The 16,300-nt window shown below is 40.2% G+C and overlaps 1 protein-coding gene across 1 annotated transcript in view; it reads right to left on the bottom strand.

The window, feature by feature from the left end:
- LOC121644217 overlaps positions 1 to 15,589 on the bottom strand; it is a 192,370-nt gene extending 176,781 nt beyond the window's left edge. The window contains exon 1 of the mRNA XM_041992020.1: positions 15,498 to 15,589. The gene's annotated coding sequence lies outside the window, so the exon portion shown is untranslated. The remainder of the gene's footprint in view (positions 1 to 15,497) is intronic.
- Positions 15,590 to 16,300: the final 711 nt, after the last annotated feature.

The following is a 16,300-nucleotide window of genomic DNA, read 5'->3' as shown; positions in this document are numbered from 1 at the left end:
TGAGAGGACATCATCTGCAATATCTTGATATTTATTTCGAAATAACAAAATGCTTTGTGATTTAAAAATCAGACAAAAATTACAATAATTTTATCGTTATATCTCAAATAACTGAACAGCAGAAAACAACAAATGCTGATTTTGGAATAGTGGGTGAGTAGGCCCATTGTTATTAGCAGCGTAGTTTGTTCCCAATTGTTTAGTTCAGGGGTGTCAAAAACCCGGTCTTTGAGGGCTGCTGTCCTGCAGGTGTATCCCTGCTTCAACACACCTGACTCAAATTAAATGGATGTTCTGCACAATGACTCATTCATTTGTGTCAGGTGTGTTTGAGTAGGGAAACATTGAAAACCTGCAGGATTGTGGCCTTTCATTACCGGAGCTGGACACTCCAAGTTTAGTTGCACCTATAAAAAGTGTAGAGGATAACATAAATTGAGAGAAATAAAGCAATATTTTTGCATTAATACACTGAATTATAGAGCTGAAAACTTGATATAGACTGGCAATGTAGACAGTGTGTCCTTAAAACAAAGGAAAACTGGATAAGTGGAGGATAAAAGAGTAAGTGACAGTCCTAAAAACCTATCTACAGCAGAATATCAGTATCTGAAACTGATGTAAAGGAACACGGGGGGAAAATGCAAGCAAAGACCTGACAAAGGACCTAAGAGACACTTCTGGGCCCTCATCTGATCCATCTGCTCGAGTCTCATCAGAAATGGTCTCTATGGAAGGATGGTTGTCAAGAAGCCATTCTTAAGGAGGAGAAACAGGTAGAACAGACTGAGGTATGTCAAATGACACATGAACTGGACTGAAAATCAGAGACAAAAGGTTTTATGTAGTGATAAATCCTCCCCAGTCGGGGCCCTAACACTACTGAAGCAGTGTGGGATTGTCTTTATAGTGAACAGAACAAAAGGTAGAAAATATCCAAAGAAGAGCTTTGGAAAGTCATTCCAAAAGGCTGGTGAGTATTACCTAAAGACGACTCAAAGAAAATGAGAAGAAAGCTTGTCTATGAGGGAGAATAAAGGTGTTCATACTAATTAATAACTAAAACTTGTCAAAACTGCACCAACGTCTTTCAACTTGTATACTGCATTTCCATTTATGCTTGTACATGTTCAATTAACTGCTGTACCATTTGCCATTTTCCTGGAAATAAAGAAGTGAGGGTGGGCTCCACATTTTTGCCCCAAATTGCACTTGAGCAATGATAAGGTAGTAAGGAAGAGAGACCAGAACTACATTAAAGTGTAATTACACCCCCTACTTTTTGAGTATCTCCACCCACTGCTGAATTTGAAAAATGCCTGAAACTGCAAGGGTTGGGAGGGATGTGTGGGGTGATCAAGGAGTGGAGAGTGGGCAGGTAGGGACACACAGGCAGAAATGATTGACAGAACGCAGCTCAGCTCACTGGGAAGATGCAAAAGATGCAAATGCCACAAAGCGGTCTTTGAGGTGGAAGCTGTACTCGCGGCAAGTTGTGGCAGCTGCAGGAAGTGCTGCTGTAAAGGCAAAGGCAAATTTATTTGTATAGCACATTTCATGTACAAGACAATTCAAAGTGCTTTACATAAATCATTACAGCAGGGTGCAGAAAGCAATACAAGTGCATAAAAAAAAATAAAATAAAAAATAAAGATTAAAAGAAATGCAATTAATGAAATAAAAGCAAAAGGAATATGCTAAAATAAAATAGACAAAATGCAAGAAATAAAGTTAAAGACAATATTAAAACATGATTCCAGCTTAAAAGAACCAGATGTAGATTTTGACTTCTAAATAAAAACTGTTGAAATGCAGCAGAGATCAGGTATGTCTTCAACCTTGATTTAAATAAACTGAGTGTTTCAGCTGATCTGAGGCTTTCTGGTAGTTTGTTCCAGACATGTGGAGCAAAGAAGCTGAAAGCAGCTTCTCCATGTCTGGTTCTGACTCTGGGAACTGATAAGAAACTGGAACCAGATGACCTGAGGGTTCTGGTTGGTTCATAATGGGTCAAGAGGTCACTGATGTATTTTGGTCCTAAACCATTCAGGGCTTTATAGACCAGCAGCAGAACTTTAAAATCTATTCTCTGACGAACAGGTAGCCAGTGTAAAGACCTCAGAGCTGGACTGATGTGGTCCACTTTCTTGGTCTTAGTGAGGACTCGAGCAGCTGAGTTCTGAATCAGCTGCAGGTATCTAATTGATTTTTTAGGTAGAACTTGTAAAAATACTGTTACAATAATCAAGCCGACTAAGGAGACATCAGATCTTTTACCCTTGATTTATTCTTAAGGTGATAGTAGGCTGATTTTGTAATTCCCTTAATGTGTTTTTCAAAGTTAAGGTCTGAGTCCATCAGTACACCAAGATTTCTGGCATGGTTGGTGGTTTTTAGGTGTATAGACTGAAGCTCTGTGGTGACCTTTAATCATTTCTCTTTCGCGCCAAAGACAATCACCTTAGTTTTGTTTTTGTTTAACTGAAGAAAGTTCAGACACATCCAGTCATTAATCTCCTCATTGCATTTACCAAGAGCCTGTACAGGGCCTCAGTCTCCTGGTGACATTGTAATATATATCTGTGTGTCATCTGCGTAGCTATGGTAACTAATTTTGTTTTTCCTCATGACCTGTGCCAGTGGGAGCATGTAGATGTTAAACAGAAGAGGCCCCAGGATGGAACCTTGGGGAACTCCACATGTAATTTTTGTCTGCTCAGATGTAAAGTTAAACCAGATTTAAACCAGTGTAGAGCAGTGCCTGAGAGGTCCACCCAGTTCTCCAGTCGTTTAAGCAATATGTTGTGGTCGACTGTATCAAATGCAACACTGAGGTCCAGTAAGACTAAGACTGACATTTTTCCATCGTCTGCATTCAAACATATGTCATTAAGTACTTTGGTCAGAGCATCTCAGTGCTGGGGTGCTGTCTAAAACCTGACTGGAAGACATCGTAGCAGTTGTTTTGTGTTAAAAAGTCGTTTAGCTGATGAAAAACGGCTTTTTCAATTATCTTACTTAGAAAAGGAAGATTTGAGATCGGCCTGTAGTTGCTCATTTGTGCCTTGTCTAGGCTGTCCCTTTTTAGCAGGGGTTTGTTTTTAAAAGTTCTGGGAAGACGCCCGAAATTAAGGACAAGTTCACAATCTGTAACAGATCTGGCTCCGGAGTCTTTGAGACCTTTTTGAAGAAACCTGTGTGCAGGATGTCCAAGCAGCAAGAGAACATAAGATGTCGCCCAGATCTTTGGATTAAACTGTGTCATGGTGCTTAAATTGGTTTTCAATGGACACAGTATGTCTGTTGAACCTGCTGTTGATAAACCAACTACTTGTCTGATATTTTGGATTTTTTCCATGAAAAATTTGGCGAACTCATTGCAGGCCTTGGTGGAATAAAGTTCAGGTGCTACTGACACAGTAGGGTTTGTTAACCTGTCAACAATAGCGAATAAGACCCAAGCATTATGATAGTTTTTGCTAATAATGTCAGAGAAATAGGACTTTCTTGCATTCGTCAGTTGTAGATTATAAGAGTGAAGTTTCTCTTTATACATGTCATAATGAACCTGTAGATTTTTTTTTCTCCATCTGCGCTCGGCTTTCCGACACTCTCTTTTTCATGCTTCACCAGTGTGGAATTTCTCCATGGAGACTTTTTCTTTCCAGAGACAACTTTCACCTTAATAGGAGCAATGACATACATAATACTTAACATTTTAGCATTAAAACTAGTGACAAGCTCATTGGCTGAGCTGCCTGACAGGGCAGGTGTTGAAGAGAAGACCTGATTAAACATCCCAGTCGTGTTTTTAGTTATCCAGCGTTTTGTGATCATCTCTGTTGAGACATTTGTGTGAACAGAAACTGTACACTCAAAGAAAACACAGTAATGATCAGACAGGCCCACATCACACACAGCAACCTTGGAAACATCCAAATCCTTCGAAATCACCAAGTCTAGAGTGTGTCCGTTAATGTGTGTGGGCTCTGTTATATGCTAAGTCAGCCCAAAGTTCTCCAGACTGTTACCCAGATCTTTAGTCACTTTGTCCTGAGGATTGTCTACATGGATGTTAAAAACACCAAAAATAATTACACAGTCAAAATCCAAACATATTGTAGCCAGCAGTTCACTAAACTCTTCATAAAATTCTGCGCAGTGCCCTGGTGGTCTATAGAAATTTAGATGTATTATTTTATTATAAGCTTTCAACTGAAGAGCCACATATTCAAAAGAAGTAAAACTTCCAAGAGATAACTGCTTACACTGAAATGATTCATTAAATAAAAGGGCATTGCTGTAAGTTGCCATTGCCACAATTTGAGCTGCTGTCTGTCGCCAGATGATTATCAGTAGGTAAAGAATAAAGTCCGGTGTTACTTTTACACCCCTCAAAAGCACAAATCTGTCCCATTGCAGGATTATTTCATCAGAAACCCTGTGAAAGAATAGAAGTCTGAATCTAGCAGATCTACACCATAAAAGCTCACATCCCTTCATGTGCGTTTGTGGGCGTGGTTTTCTATGCCTACAAGGCGAGGACCCATCTGTTTGCATCTGGATGGAGGGGCTGTGGTTTTTTAAAATTTTCTCGAAAAACACAACCTGGTTTAACCGTGTATAGGGCGTTATGAGCCATTTTTTACCCACAAAATCCCGTTTTTAAAATAATAAATTAATTAAAAATACAAATTTTATTAACAATATATGTGGGTTTTATCACAATTAAGTAATTCTGTGTCATTTACAACTCAAAAAACACATTTTTGGTGCACTACCCCTTTGACATACATAGTCAGGGTAACTGTGATTCCAAGTCTGAATGTATGAACACTTTACAAAACCCGACACTGATAAAAGTCAACCAAAGCAATGCACTATGTAGTCCATTTAGTATTTGTGCAAAATAATGCCATATTTTAGTGATCTTCACTATCTAGATACTGAAATCAATATTTTATTTCAAGAGACAACACTAAAACCATTCACCATTTATCATTAGGGAGTTTATGTGTTTTGGTGTGTGTATTTGTATGTCTGTGTTATTTACCTGCATTAGATATTTACATTCTTCTACCCAGCGTGGGATGGAAAGACTGATGCTTCTTTGACCCTGGAATAATCTGGCATGGCTTGAATGCGGCACTTATACATACAAAGAGCACATACTAACCCCACGGTGAGTTATGTAATCCTGAATAATGAGACATTTTGAAATTTCTTTTGTTACATACAAGGGATTTTAAGTTCATTCTTTCCACACAGAAGCTTTAGATAAATACTAAAATGCATATTAAATATAAATACATATATTTATTGCAAATCACTTACTAGAAAGTCATTTAAATTTTCAACTCCTCTTTCATGCTCCATTTCCATTTTTCAGACCAACCTTACTCAGGCTTTTATTAATAGTCTTGCAGTATGTGTAAAAATAGCTTGAATCAGTGTACAGATACAATATGCTGGGGGGAAAGTAATATGATAATAAAAAGTATCAAGGCATTTCTGGGGCAGGACCGAGAGAGAGAGAAATTGCTTCCCAAGAACTGAGAGTGGCTCCCCAGTGAGCTCACAAATGAAAGAAAGAAGAAATAAAACAAGTGAAAATTCACAGTCCACTTGCAAAGAGACAAATTGCAAAAGTAAAAAAAAAAGAAGGGCACCTTTCTGCCCAACACCATGTACAACACACAGTGGAACAAATTCTCCATCTAAAGCGTGCTCTGTCAAGTTCAAAAACATGGCGCCGGCACTGTAGAGCTGTGAAATCCCTGCCATGTAGGCCATGCCAAAACAAATGTGATGTCAATGCAATAATAAACGAGCTTTGTGTTTGAGTGCGACCATGATAATTAGTCTCAAGACGGTATGTTAGTTGAGAGGAAGGCTCATAAAATATAGAGGCCGTTTGGCGTGCACTCAAGAACAAATCTGTAGTCTAAGAGCGTGGGCTGTTACACTAATGTTCTACACAGTTCAGATCTGGCAGAGGCACAGTCAGAAAACTTTATTTGGGGGAAAGATGCTGACGGTTTCAGGCACCAAGCTCGAAAGATTACTGAGTCAGCGCACGCACATCTATGCACACCCTCTCTTAGACACACATTAACACATACACTGATGCACCACACACTCCACTCTGAAAAAGAAAGTCCTTTTTGTTGGCTCGATGGCCCATTTGCCCGTGAGACCACGCGCATCATAATTCAAGGTTCCTTGCAAAATTGGGGTCGGCGCTGAACAGCACTGCAACCCAAGGTCGAGGAGATGATAATGATGTTTATGAAGTCTAAATCCACAAAATAAGTTTCCTCTGTATCTCCCCAGGAGCCTACCTGTCGAGCAAGCTTCCATTGTGACCATATGTGAAAGGTCTGCTTCGCAATTTTAGCTGGAAGCTGCTTCACATTGTGTGGCGAAGCTGAGGAGGGAGGATGAGGATAGTACACATAAACCCAGGAGCCATTTAAAGGCAGGTAGGTAGAAGACACACATTGCCGTGATTTCATGCGGTGAATTATAAGATTATTGTCCCAATCCTAGAACACCAGCGGGGGAGGTGGTGACATTTTGACAGCACTAATCACCTCATTCTCAACATCCCCTGTTTGCTTGTGGAAGTGGAAAAATCTCCAGCAGCTCAGACCTGCTGCTGAAATAAAAGGTGTAGCAAAGATTTTCTTTTCCTCTTTTTACTGCCTGTTGGGTGGGCAAAAAAATCTCCTAGTGGGCTCTGTGGTTCAAGATTCTAGCTGCTTGCTCAAATTGTCACACAGCGTGGATTCACAGCTTCAGTTCAAACCACCCTCTCCTCCGCCATGACAACCCCTTGCGAGAAAAAGCAAACAGATCATGGCCATGTGGAACTGGCAAAGGAAGAAGAAAAGTGACTTTGTATTTCCTTTGAACATTTACCGCCTTTTGTTTCATTTGTTTGTTTGTTTTGTTTTGTTTTTTTGTTTTGTTTTTTCTTTTTTGTTTTCTAAGGATTAATTATGCATATAAAGTAAGACTTTTTGATTAACACATCAAAAACTGTGGATAAAACACTGAAATGCAGCTGGAGTGTGTATTTTTCTCGGGAGCCAAACTTTCCATGCCTAATTAAAGTGTGCTTTAATACCAATCAAACACACACACAAATAAAAAGAAAAAAAAATGTGAAAATAACACTTGATTGGTGTTTCTGCAAGCACTCTCAGCTGGGCTGCCATCCTCGTCCAATGTAGCTGAGATGTATCTCTAATAAATAACAGTAGATAAAAGGTAGATATGGGAAGAAATGAAATGACACATAACAACTGAATTTCATATAATGCTTCAGGAAAGCAGCCGAGTATGATAAGGGTCGGCAACCGTTACCACAAAAGCGCTCTCTCTGTCTCTTACATGCACACAGAGGCACAGCCTCGACCCTAACCAGCCGCTACACACCCAATTACAATTAAATTCTGGGCTCAGCGCTCCTCGAGGCCAGGGTATCGATGATTCATTTTGTGTTTTATCAAAGAAACAGGAGTGCCATTAAAAAGAAATCAGTCAGCCACCGGGCATTAGGAGTCGGCCTCTAATTGTCCATTCATCAAAAAGCCTTCTCAAGTAGATCGCAGCACTGAAATATCACAAATGACAACTGAACTTCACATTAATTACACTACTCATGAACCTCACGCTCTGTGGCTCGGCCCGGCTTGTGATTTTGGAGGTGGTCGGAAAACATGCAGATGCACACACACCTGGACACACACATACGCAGCAGAGAGATCTGTTACAAGTGGAGGGAAAAAAAGAAGAAAAAAAGAGCTGTTGGCTCAAACACAAAACATGATAAGAGTACATAACATGTAAACAAAAATCATGTTGCTTATCAATGTAATTCGACACCAAGATAAGCATGAACAAACAGCTCCTTTTGCCTCTGTATTCTTAGCTTCACAAACCCTCCCTGAGGTGCTGCCATTTCATCTGCTCAATATCATCAGTCAACCTTTGAAAAGAGGCTTTCAACCATTTCACTTCACAGCAGGTCCGGCATGTTTCACAGAGACGGAGCACTGGTTTAAAAAATATACGGTAGGAACTTTCTCTCGGCTGTCTTTGTTCAACTTAGCAGCCATCAGGACACACACAGATTTAGCTTTTTTAACTTCGTCTTTTTCCTTTCACTACAAGCAGGGATTTCTTACTTTCATCCATTTCCTCATGCACTCTAGACAGTTTTCGGTCATGTCCTAGAATTATGCATGTTAACTCACTTTGCTTCCCACACACACGCGCAAAAACACACACAGAAACAATCAGCTGTATATCCGTCTCACAATTCATCCATCTCCAAATCTCATTTTTTGGTTTGAGCATTTTGGTGCTTTTCTCCCTTTTCAGAGGTCCTGGCTCAGTCTGGTTCAGCAGCTCAGTCTGGTTCATCACAACTTCAGGGTTAAAACACGTAGAAATGAACCACATGTTAGCCTGCCTGTATGTAAGCATGCAAACACATACACAAATTTATTTTCTGAGTCTCCTTCAGGCACAAGACTGCTGAGGAATGATTCTTCTGAGTTTCGGAAAGAAACTCAGAAGGTTGTTGACATGTGGATAATGATTTAGGTGAGGCTATGGCAATACCTTCTCCACATCCAAGCTCAGTGGAAGCCTGAAACGGTCATGTAGATTCGAGCATGAAAAACAGAAATTGAGAGCCTTATAGAGCATGGAAAATGTAGCTCTGAAGTTTTGGATATGCAAATTGTTCCTAAACTGGCTTGTCTGTGAAAATACTTTTCTTACATCAAGAAAAAGAAAAGTCATATAGGGCTTGTTTCCATGACGAGCACCCTGCGGGAATCGAGCTTGTGCCCTTGCAGGCACTTGTGTGTCTCGGTCACAGCACAGGAGCTCTGAGCTGAGTACCGCTGCTATCAGTTCATCATTGTCATACAGTAATTCAGTATGTAATGTGCCTGTAAGTCCCTAAGAAGCAGAGGAGCAGACACAATGTCTACATGGAGCATGCTAAGCCCAGTCAGTGTCCTGCAGGACCGGCTATTTAACACAGGAATAAGCCAATTATCTTCATGGAGTAGGCAAATTTACAATAGGATTTGCTAAATTCCTACAGGACTCTCCATGTCAAGGGTGGTAGCTTATGCTGTAGGTTTCCTTTTGTCATTACCCCCCCCCACACACACACACACACACCCACACACACACCCCTCAACACACACACAGATGCAGACATACAAATGTCTGCAGCTGATGTGATATATGCAGCCCTGCAGATGCACATTATCACCAGCCCAAGCACCTACACAGTCACTACTACCTCAGGCGTGCACAACACTTCAACACTTGACCAAAATTTCTGGCAGTCTTGATAAAGATGAGCCAAACAACAAGAAGTAAGCAAACACACCAAAAGATGAGCTGCAAGCACTTTTCTCAAGCAATTGTTCCGAAAAAAAAAAAAAAAAAAAAAAAATCATTAATTTTCTGAGTATGGTAAATTTAATTCCACAGCACTGGTTACAGTCATTGGCACCTTTTGTTGCAGAGCTTATTAAAGTCTTTCTAAACTGTGTTAAACCATGGTGAAATTATTTAAGTAGCTACAGTCATTGCCTTCAATTTCATATGTGCTCACGACTTGAGAAATAAGGACAAGCAAATGGAAATCCACTGAAAGCTGTAAAATTGAAAATTGCTATTCCATCACATGTTTAAAACTAATCACGTCAATGTGAGGTCTAAATAGAGAAAATCTAATTTAGCATTCAATACTACGATTTCAGATTCCACGTGTCGAACCTCTAATTGTAGCCTCCTTCATTTCAGCTCATTTGAGATTTGACCCTCCTCATAGATTCCAGCCTCATTATCCTTGTACATGAGGTAATGCAAGCTGGGCTGGGTGAGTGATATGCTTGTTCTTTGATCCGGCTCTCACTTTTACACCTTCGGCCTCCCACCTCCATGACTCATGAGTGGCGGATATTTGAGCAAGCTCTTCCATGGCAGAGTGTTTTTTTTTTTTTTTGTTTGTTTGTTTGTTTTGTTTTTTTTTTCTTATGTAAAATAGAGCTCTGAGTTAAGTTTAGTCTGATTTGCATTCATAATGTAGCAGAAGCTAAATCAACAGAGTTGCAGTTAAGTGCTAACTGGTATAGATTTGTTTTACATAAGCTAAAGTTAGCTCATCGTTGAGCTTTTTTAAAATGTATTTATTTATTTATTTATTTATATTAATGGACTATAAACTTTGGTTCAAAATTAAGGAATAAAGCAATGATTCATTCAAAAAGTAAGCTACATCAATGGTAAAAACCTAAAATATGCCAGTTTCACATGTAGCCATCATAAGCTAGCACTAGCTTAGCCCTGGTTACAGACTGCATGTTGCTAAGCTAATATGTTTACTTTTAACTAAATTTTATGTGACCTAAAGAAATCAGGAAGACTATTTTGAATAACTACAAGGCTTGTTTCTATTCATCTTTTAGAGAAGTGGTTTTCAAACTGGGGGTTGCAAGATTATTTCAGGGGGTTAAAAAAATATATATATATAGTCTACATTTGTCAAATAAATTTAGAATTTTTACCAGGGCTGTCAAAATTAAACCATTAATGAAGAGATAAATATTTTAAATTAGCACAATAAGTTTTTTTAAACACAATAAACAAAGTTAGTACACATGCCATATTAAAAATCAGAATTTGACATTATCTCTGCAGAAGAAGCTGATTTTTTATATGTAGGTGCCTTGTCACAGTGGTGAGCCACCAAAAACCACTTTATTCTCCTTATTTATGAAGATCCTGACAGTTTTCCAGCCTTACATTTAGAGGGTGGCTGTGAGATGACCCATATGATACATCACACAATCACTAAATTGTTGCGTGGGGGTGGGGGTTGTAAACACCAATGCCTCTTTCAGGTTTTTTAGAGGGTGCCAGTAATTTCCTGTCCTTTCACCTTTTTTCTTTTACATTTAGTTCTATTCGCACAAAAGAAAGTACCCTGAATAGCTTTATTTTTAGATATGTTTCAGTAACATAAGGAAAAAGTTCGGAAACTTGCACTTCCCATCTTTGGAACCAAAAAGTAATCATTCATCATCGTCATTCATTTTCTAATCACAACCATCATGTCCTGCCATATGAACCATCAATCAAATTCCCATGAGAATAACAACTCTGCCACTCCACATCCCAAACTGTAGGAGAGAAAAAATCATCAAGAAAATCCTAACACTTTTTAAGTTAATTATGTCAGCTGCTTTCATTCAACTATGATGACTCTGAGAACTTATTAACATAGTCTTTCTTCTCAGGTACTTGTTTAACATCTACGCACCTGCATGAAATCACCAACATCTTCCCAATGAGACTGAAAAGAATTGTAAGAAAATGCTCAGAATCATTATTCAATACTCAATCCTTGGCTCAAAATCAACATTTCCATCAGAAATAACAAGAGAAAAGATTCTTTATACCTCACTGCACAAATGTTTCAGCCAAGCAAGCCTATAACCAACACACACACACACACACACACACAACCAACAGTCATACAAGCTCTCTCGTTCTGTCAATGTCTAACTCCCCTGCCCTCTCTCTTTCTCATTTCTACACAGTGGGGTATAAATGTTAATACACAGAACACGCACATACACACACAAACGGCAACACACTCAGCCTGGGGCAGCCTCCTGTCTTTCTGTATTATAATGTCTCCAGTGGAGCGAGCTGCTGTACTTTTTTCACTGGAGTCGTCCTTCATCCCACCCATCCAAACAGCCATCCACCATCGAGCTGGGACTTGCCTCCACCAATCTAGCTCAAAGATTCAGTCCACCCAGGCAACAATACAGAACCCCTGCTGGCAGCAGAAAGAGAAAGCATCTACACACTTTCAAGCCTTGTTGAAGGAGGGGGTTCAGGAAAATCATAACGGTGTCTGAGGGTGACTAAGTGCACATGTTTTGCTCAATGTAAGGCAATGATTTTAAGATGCGGACTAGATTCAAGTCTTTGATTGAATATGTGCATAAAAATATGCACCCGTGACTACTGCACATGCCTGCATTGTGAAAGGCACACGAGTTAACGGTGTTGTTGGTCTGTGAACAACCAGACCGTGACAGAGTCTGCAGCAACCATCCCACAGGCTTCCTCAGAGGAAAACCACTGCACCGTTAGACATAGCCATTTCCTCTAAATGACCGTCCCACCATCACACACCCCTCTTCCCTTACCATCAGGGAGAGGGTTGGCTCGGGTCAGGATGTCCTGCTCTCACTTCCACCTTGGGATGCTGGAGGCATAGCTCAATATTCAAGAATGATGGCAAAAAGCGTGAAGGATGTTTGAGCTAATTCCCACATTTTGTCCTCAGAGACACTTGCTGTGAAACCGTTGGCGAATTTCCCTTCTTAAAAAGTCTGCATCAGCAATGATGTGTCTTCCCCTTCTTTGATGCACGATCACCATCAAAGGGCACTGAGGGAAAGTATAGTACATCATCCTCAGCATCTATTTGGAGTATAAAAAGGAGCATCACGTGTGGGTGAAAAATGGCTCGTCATTCACTCGCCTTGAGTAGGTAATTGGAGATGATATAGTTGAGATCTGGCTCTGAGCAAAGTCAATGGACAGTCATAGGCTTTACTACTCCCCCTCCAAAAGACTGATGCCAGAGAAAAAGTAATCTTCTGAAGGTTTTATTATACAGCTTATTCCATTTTCCCTATGCTTGTAAAACAAGAGAAGGGGAGCAAAACAGAATCTGAAGCAACATTAGATCCTGAGAGCTCCTCGTTTCCTTTCCTGGGAATTCCACCATTGTATTATCTCTGTGCATGAGGGCCTTAGGGAACGTTCATGTGTTGAGCATTAAGCCGTCATTTCCTTGTTCTCCACGAAAATCCCTGGGAGGCCATGTTGTGTGATTCATTTGACTGAACTGTCAGCTAATGAATGGTACGCAGCCGTCGACTGCCGCACACAGACACCGCCACAAAAGAAAAAAAGCCCCCATGGGTGCTCGTCTTGGGGGTTCTCCCATTCTCATTAGGAAAGAATCAAAAGGAACTGGAGGACGCACTGATCATTTACCATGTCCCCTGAGTGGGTTGCATATAAGGCTATATTTCCCTCCACAGATTGGAGATCAGCATGTTTGGACACAACTGTATCATCTTTGAGGGCACATAACTGATGGACTTTGATTGAGTCATTAAAGGAAGAGATCCTGTGTAGTCTCTGGCACATTATTAGTGAGAAATCTGTCATCCTGGCAAAGCATTACAAGCAACCTCAGGCAGGAGAAGCAACAAGGTTGTAGGAGATTGGCAGACGGAGACGGTTATAGAAAAACATCATTTAGGACGTGTATTCAAATGTTGTTTTCCAATGCTCCTTTGACTCTGTAGTTTTTTCCCCTGAACTTCCAGAGTAAATCCTTTAATGGAGCATGTTCCTTGATGTCTTTTTCCTTTTTTTTTTTTTTTTGGCAGTGTTGTTTCATCACTCCTTCTTTCTCAGTAAACCACCTATCCTGAAGCCCTTCCAAAAACACATAATAAGCTAATGGGACTTAATATTTCTCTCTTATGCCACAACAACAGCATCTCTCATTCTAGTTTTTCTTTTTTTAGCAGTTTTATCACCAACATAACTCAATGACTCAGTGCAACCAGTCGGTTTTTTCAGCCACAACCTCATCCTCCCTTTCTCCACTTATTTTTCTATTAAATTACTCCACCCTTACCTCTTCTCCATCTAATTATCCCTTTCTTATCATTTAATGTGGCCTAAACTCCCTTCTCCTTCTTCTTCTGTCCTCTTTTCATCTCCTGTTTTCTCTCTAATCCCCATCAGTCGCTATCTGGTGTAAACAACTTATAATTGAATGCTAACCAAGAGTGGCACACTCTCTTAACCACATTAGAAGAACAGGGTGTCTCTTGCTTCTGATTTCTTAAAAAATAAAAGAGCCTTATGATGGCACAGGATGTCCAAGGAACATTGCTGGAAGTGCTTGTGCAATCAAAGAAACTCAACATGTGCACAGCAAAATCATATGTACATTTCCACATAAGTAAATACAGTGGTGTGTTCACACAGTGATGTTTAATACATAAGCTTTCCACGAGCATGACTCACACCAATCGCAGCTATTATAGTCGCTTAAGGCTCATCATGTGTGTTTGTGGGAGAGCCATTCATGTATAATATTAGTGTTCAGCAGGGGGGCTATAAGTGCAAAGATGTTCAACTTGAGAATTGACCTCGGCTGCAGAGATGACTGTATCAAATCAAGAAATTATGTATAGATGCTGCAGACCCACTTTTCTTGCTCTTACAAAAATATAGTGCACAGCAGGCTGTAATAATCGATATAACCTGAGAAGTCAGGTCATAAATCCAAGCAAATGTATTTCCCAGAGGGGCAGGGGATACTTAAAGTCTCACACAAACATTATTACGTTTGTGCGCGGGGTAGAAACGGGGGTGGAGGGGGGAATTTTGCACAAACGCATCACCCCTAGTAATGAAGCCAAACACTGATTATCACCGACTTATAGAAGAGCGTAATGAATGGACGTAATTAAGTCGGGTTTTCAGAAGCGACTCGCAGCCGACCAACCTCATTAGAGACGCGCTGATCCGCGGACGAGTTTGCACGTGCGGACGGCGCGAAGGTAAAAACGTTTGCCCCGGGGAGTCGGTGACAGTCTGTCAGGCGCTGCGCCCGTCTCCAGGGAATTGCCTCGCACGCGTAAAAAAAAATAAAATAAATAAATAAATACATATTCCGCCTGTCCAGTCTGCACAAAAGTGACATCCCTCTCACCTTGTGATCGGAGGCGAGCAAGGACAACAAATCTTGTCGGGTCGATGAACGGATCAATAAAGAAATCAATCAGTGTCGGTGACATAACACATATTATGGCGGTTAAATTCCCTCACATAAAGACGCATATCAGTGCGCGCCAGCGGACAGGTCCACAGTCTCTTTGGTCATGAAGGACTCCCAAATAACACTCCGTCGGCCATTACGAAACTGGCTCCAATATATTTATTTAAACTACAGTTAGAAGGTAATTTTTTTATACTTTTCAAACGACACAGACCCCTCGCAGTCTCACAGATGCGCACGGAGACGGTCCATCGTGAGAATTAACCACATGCTTCTGTTTATCTGAAAACATGTTTTCAGTGCCTTAAGATGATACTTAAGATTTATTTTGCTGCCAGGAAAAATATTTAAATTTTTAAATGTGATCTGTAGCGCATGCCAAGCAGGGATGCCAAAGCGCAGGCAGGGAGAAACGCAATTCCCCCAAAAAAATATCAAGCGAGGAGAAACTAGGTCTGATCTTCAGTCTGACCGAGGTAGAAAAAAAAGAGAAAAGAAACAAGAAAGAACTAAATCATGCATACTTATAATGGCAGCAACGTCTGGGTTTAGACAAATCTTATGTAGACATTACCTCTAGATGTAGGATCTCACTATGATTGTCTCAAGTTTCGGTCGGTCGCTCGTGCTTCCCGTCAGCCGGTCACAGAACTGAGTCCAAGAAGGACAAACGCTGTTATCGCTGTCTCTCTCGCTCCCCTTTCTCACTCCTCTCTCTCTCTCTCTCTCTCTCTCTCTCTCGCTCTCTCTTTTACGCTCACGCTCTTCTCTGTCTTCTACACAGAAACAGATCTTGAAAACTCTCCAGACACGTTTTCTCTTCAACGCCTACCTCTAATTTCCACGGTTTTGTGTCTTGAGGTCTTCATCACAGCTCCCTCTCCGAAGTGATTAACACTGGTTCCCAGCTGTGTCCATCATTGGTCCTAATCACAACCACCAGCATGACCATCATGATCATCATCATCATCTAGCAAATATCACCATGGCGTATCTTGTATAATATTCATGTGACCAGATTTTCTCTTGAATCTCGATTAAATTATACAAATTAACATTTCAAAAACTTTATATTAGTTTACATTAAGGGTTCATAATAGTTCATAATTAGTCCTTGTAGATAAAATATGTTTTCTACACGTTTTGGTTTATTTGGCTAATGTATTTAACCAATACAGTAGAAAGCAAAGGTCACAATTAGGTCATCACCTGATTATAGTGGATTGGTCAAAGCAAGCCCTGACCTTTCACCTCTGATTCTTCCTGCTTTGTGGATTTTTCAGTTATTGCACGTCCACATCATTTTAACTAATATTTCACACAAGTATAGTTTTTAACTTCAAAGCATCAGTTTAAACTTAATTTAGAAATATAACA

Source organism: Melanotaenia boesemani, chromosome 8, assembly GCF_017639745.1.
Source record: "Melanotaenia boesemani isolate fMelBoe1 chromosome 8, fMelBoe1.pri, whole genome shotgun sequence".
NCBI lineage: Eukaryota > Metazoa > Chordata > Actinopteri > Atheriniformes > Melanotaeniidae > Melanotaenia > Melanotaenia boesemani.
This window is presented reverse-complemented; position numbering and strand designations above follow the sequence as displayed.